Source organism: Lactuca sativa, chromosome 3, assembly GCF_002870075.4.
Source record: "Lactuca sativa cultivar Salinas chromosome 3, Lsat_Salinas_v11, whole genome shotgun sequence".
In the NCBI taxonomy this organism is placed as follows: Eukaryota; Viridiplantae; Streptophyta; class Magnoliopsida; order Asterales; family Asteraceae; genus Lactuca; species Lactuca sativa.
The window spans coordinates 186677679-186683411 of NC_056625.2; the positions used below are offsets into that span (position 1 = coordinate 186677679).

Below are 5733 nucleotides of genomic sequence, written 5' to 3' on the forward strand. Positions count from 1 at the left end.
ATTTAAGTACATTTTTATATATAAGTTGGTAATTTGTTTAGAATAATGGTACTTATGAGTTTAAATGTTATTTGCAGCCAAAAAGAAGACATTTTGAAGAAAATGGACTAAAAGCGTTGAAGAAAGAAACTTTGGGAGTTAAAAGATTAAAGGAAAAGAAAATCTGGAAAAAGTGTCTTCACGTCGTGAGAACTTGAAGATTCACGACGTGAGAATAAGTTTTAGAAGATATGTACGCGGGTGAAGGAATCCTTGACGGGCACGGTTATCTGGAACTCATGACGTGAATATCTTATTATTCACGACGTGAATTATGAAAATCAGCAACTATATATATACTTAACCATTACGAATAGAGGATACTTTTGGCTAGAGAAAGGGGTTCCAGAAGGTGATTTTGAGCAGAAGAAAAGTCATGGAAAGAAGTTTTCAACACCAAAAGAGTGAAGGTCCATAATTTAGTTTACTTATTTGTTATCTAGGAACATGTTTCACTATACTTTGATTTGAGTTAGTGTGTTAGTTGCTATTATGAGCAGCTGAATCTAGCTACTCTTGTTTAGCTAGATGAAGCTTCCAACTTATGAATAGCTTAATTTTTATGGATTTATTTAGTTGGTGAATTGCTTGTGTTTGATTTATAGTCACCTAGCATGTTCGTGTTTGTCTATCTAGTTGCTTGATTTCATGTTCTGTGTAGTTTAGTGACGATTAACTGCATGAACTTGTTTACCTAATGATTTAATGAACATTAAATTGTTAGAGCTTGGATTGACCAATCTTAGTTTGTAAGTAGAGTAAATAAACTTAGTTGTGCTAGAGAACGTGGATTGTGACTATAATTGCGTTTACATAATAAATCCTACATAGCATATTCATATTCATAATTAGTTCTGTGTTTAATTGTGTGTGACCATACATAGTTTGACATGAATTAATTAATTATTGGTAAAGTTAGAATTAAATTACTAATACAATTAAAACCAACTTGATAATCCATAAAACATTTGTAGTAAAACGTCATACGATCATATCATTTCAATAAACATATCTCGTGTCTAAATACCCAACACATGAAAATAGTAATAGTGTCTGAGTACAATCCCATAATATATCATAATGCGGAAAACCAAAGTGTGTGTAAGATGTACCGCTACCGCGCCGGCTCCTTCCCCTTCGCTGAAGAGGTACCTAAAACAAAACTAAAAACTGTAAGCATGAAGCTTAGTGAGTACCCCCATTGTACCACATACCATACAATCATATCACATACATACTGCCAGGCATTTCTGGGGTGCCTAACCTACCCGGTACGGGCATTCTGGGGTGCCGACCTACCCGTACGGCAATTCTGGGGTGCCGACCTACCCGTGTCAAGCCATTCTGGGGCACTGACCTACCCGTGTCGAGCCATTTTGGGGTGCTGACTACCCATCGTTCCTAACAACCAAACCTCGGGGACTGGTCCCCTCCTACTACCTCTATCGCACATAACATACAAGCCAACATGCAAACATATCATCACATACTATCAGACGTATCTGGGGTGTCTGACTAACCTTTGGTCCTAACAACCGAACGCTACACATACAACATATCATGCTAGCATATAACATATCAGGTAGTAGTAAACCTAGATGATATCACAAAGACAATCACCTAACATACGAACCCTACTGGTGGGCCGGCATTGTGGCCATAGACCCACCGCTACTGGAAGGCAACTCATCTCGAAGTAGCTGCTGATCTGTGCGGAAACTGTCTGTCTGCTACTGCTGCTCCGGAAATCCTCCGGCTGCAATTCCCACGAAACACTCAATCCAACACTGCTAACCGCCCTTAGGGTAAAATGACCACTTTACCCCTAGTCAGGTCAAAAGTCAAAGTCGAGTCCTTATCCAGTCGATTGTCCTCACTCCCGTTCCTACTCGTCGAGTTAGGCATAGACTCGAAGAGTTCTCTTTTTAAACTTATATCCAATTGTCCTTCATCCGACTCGCCGAGTTGTATGAACAACTCCTGAAGTTCATCTTCATCTGACGAACACTTTGGTCTGTGACTCGCCGAGTTGGATGAACAACTCGTCGAGTCTGTTCTTGAGGCAAGAATGTTGCCTTTGACTTCGCCGAGTCAGGGCATTGACTCGCCGAGTCCCTCCATCACTGATTCTGGCTTCCGATTCACTGAGTCAACTTAAAGCTCACTGGTCCCACTCGGCATAACTCAAAAGTGGAAAAATCGGGGACTCGGTACTCGACTCGTCGAGTCCGAAGAACGACTCGCCGAGTCGCATGCATGCAACTTCTATATACTCGATTCTGCTTGAATCCAGTTCATTCCATTTATGGATCTGGGTTCTTACGGCTTGATTATAACGTAAACTTTCCAACTTTACGTATAAATAAACACCAATGAAGGTTTTAGGGCTCAAAATGAAATAAATGAGTAGATCTAGGGCTTCCATGCAATATGGCTCTAAAAAGGCAGTAGATCCAAGCTCCTAGAGCCCAATCATTCCTAGATCTGAAGTCCCTTAACACTATAAGCTAATTACTCAAAGATCAAGACTATAAGAGGCCTTAAAATGACTATCATAAGCTCTTAATGAGATAATAATGAAGGAACAGAGAGGGTTTTGAGTCTAATACCTCTAGAAGCTCTGAAATGGCACAAAGATTCAGGATCTTCTTCCTCTCCTCTTGATCTACCTTCTTCTTCTCTCCAAATCTTCAAGGAATTATACCAAAAGCACCCAAAATACGAAAAGAGGGGTTAAGGTTTCGACAGGGAGTGTTCTGGACGCAATGGGGGCCGCTATGAGGCACAAAACGACGTTTAAATAGGGTGCAACCCCTTGAAATTAGGGTTTCTTCCAGACTGGCTGATATTGCCATATTTATAACTATTTTTAGGCAATATTAAAGTACATTTTTATATATAAGTTGGTAATTTGTTTAGAATAATGGTACTTATGAGTTTAAATGTTATTTGCATCCAAAAAGAAGACATTTTGAAGAAAAGGGACTAAAAGCGTTGAAGAAAGAAACTTTGGGAGTTAAAAGATTAAAGGAAAAGAAAACCTGGAAAAAGCGTCTTCACGTCGTGAGAAATTGAAGATTCACGACATGAGAATAAGTTCTAGAAGATATGTACGCGGGTGAAGGAATCCTTGACGGGCACGGTTATCTGGAACTCATGACGTGAATATCTTATTATTCACGACGTGAATTATGAAAATCAGCAACTATATATATCCTTAACCATTACAGATAGAGGATACTTTTGGCTAGAGAAAGGGGTGCCAGAAGGCGATTTTGAGCAGAAGAAAAGTCCTGGAAAGAGGTTTTCAACACCAAAAGAGTGAAGGTCCATAATTTAGTTTACTTATTTGTTATCTAGGAACAGGTTTCACTATACTTTGATTTGTGTTAGTGTGTTAGTTGCTATTATGAGCAGTTGAATCTTTTTACTCTTGTTTAGCTAGATGAAGCTTCCAACTTATGAATAGCTTAATTTTTATGGATTTATTTAGTTGGTGAATTGCTTGTGTTTGATTTATAGTCACCTAGCATGTTTGTGTTTGTCTATCTAGTTGCTTGATTTCATGTTCTGTGTAGTTTAGTGACGATTAACTGCATGAACTTGTTTACCTAATGATTTAATGAACATTAAATTGTTAGAGCTAGGATTGACCAATCTTCGTTAGTAAGTAGAGTAAATAAACTTAGCTGTGCTAGAGAATGTGGATTGTGACTATAATTGCGTTTACATAATAAATCCTACATAGCATATTCATATTCATAATTAGTTATGTGTTTAATTGTGTGTGACCATACATAGTTTGACATGAATTAATTAATTATTTGTAAAGTTAGAATTAAATTACTAATACAATTAAAACCAACTTGATAATCTATAATTATTAGAGAATGTGGATTGTGACTATAAGTGGATTCGAACTAGATAAGGGTATGTTTTTACTTATTGATTGAATTTGAGTTAAGTTCACCTGATCTTGTAAAATCAGATAAAATCCGTTCCCTGTGATCGACACCCGACTTACCCAAGCTATATTGTAATCTGACTAGGTATACTGCCTATAGGTGCATAGTTAGTTTAAGTTTGTTAGGTTATAAATATTAAAATTAGTGGGTACTTTCGTGCACATCAAGTTTTTGGCGCCGTTGCCGAGCAGCGGCACGTTTATTAGTTTATTTAGTTGCATTAGATTAATCGACCCTTTTTGTGGGATAAAATCTGCAAAAAGTTAATTTGTTATTTATTTTTGTTTATTAGCTTTAGTAGCATATTATTTTAGCAAAATTTTTGCTTTTTTTTTTTGTATCTGTCACAGAATTCACGACGTGAGCTGTATAAACTCACGACGTGAGAGCTGTAGTTTTTAGTTTATTTTCTATTTCAGTTTTACGTTTTTTTTATTGCGTTTAGTTTGCAGGAGTTCATGACCAGAGGATCTACCACACCTTTGGTGCCACTAATTGAAGATCCCGAAGCCGCACTTCACAAGTAGACTGATAAGAAGACGCCGCTGCAAGAATTAAAGTCAGCATTTTCAAGAAATTCGGGAAAGAAGACAGGAGAGTCAACTTCATCCTCAAGGCACAAGAGCAATTTTAAACACTTGGATCAAATACACATCCAAACCGAATCCGAATACGTTACCAAGCCTGAATTTGAAAAACATACGAGCGGACCCGAGAACGAGCCAAGGAACGAGATGGCAACAATTGAAGAGATGTCCATGGGAGCTTACAAGAAGCGGATCCGAGAAGATGTGGGTCCCGGTTTAGTCCAACCCGCAATACCTGCCATTGCCACATTCGAGCTGAAGGGGCACATCTTGGCTGCACTGAAGGATATCCCATTTTTTGGGAAAGATCATGAGGATGCTTTTAAGCATCTAGATGAAGTCAATGACATTGCAGATTACTTTAATGTCCCAAATGTCAACAGAAACACCGTCTTGCTTAGGATGCTTCGCATTACTTTGAAGGGAGCTGCTAAAGAGTGGTTAAAATCACTTCCACTGGGAACAATCACCACTTGCGCTCAAATGCGTGAGCAATTCCTGGACCAGTTTTGCCCGCCATCCAAGATAGTTAAACTTAAGAAGGCAATAGCCAACTTTGAGCAACAGCCAGGGGAGTCATTATACGAAGCATGGGAGCGGTATAAGGGCTTGCTTAGAAATTGCCCTAAGCATGATCTAAATGTGCAACAAGAGATGTCAATCTTCTATGATGGGGTCAACATTATGACAAGACAACTCCTTGACTCTCAAGGACATTTGACAAAGAAAAATCCAAGGGAGGTCAAGGAACTGATTGAAGAATTCGCGAAGCACTCTCGCGAATACCACAACCCTAGGCAAGATGGAATTAAAGGCGGTGGAGGAGCCCAAACTGAAGAAATAGCAGCCATCATGGCTATGCTAAATAATATGGACTGGAGGTTGACACAAATGGACCACTCAATTCATGCCATGAGAGTGGGTTGCAAGAGGTGTAGTGGTCCACACTTGACCAAGGAATGCAATTTAGATTAGTTTGGGAACAAAAAAGATCAAGTGTACTACTCGAGTGGGGATAAGTTTGATGAAGACTGGAGGAAACCAAAGGAGTGGTTGCCATATGAAGAGTATAAGAAGCAAAAAAGAAGACAAGTATAGGCAACCAGGTAGAGGCTTCTATCAAAAGGAGCAGCCACCAGCTG

General features: G+C 38.9%; 1 non-coding gene across 1 annotated transcript; it reads right to left on the reverse strand.

Moving 5' to 3' along the window:
* Positions 1-5122: 5122 nt before the first annotated feature.
* Positions 5123-5229, reverse strand: LOC111921901 (small nucleolar RNA R71). The gene has a single exon (XR_002860311.1). It is a non-coding gene; the product is annotated as a small nucleolar RNA R71 (small nucleolar RNA).
* Between the last annotated feature and the right edge of the window lie 504 nt (positions 5230-5733).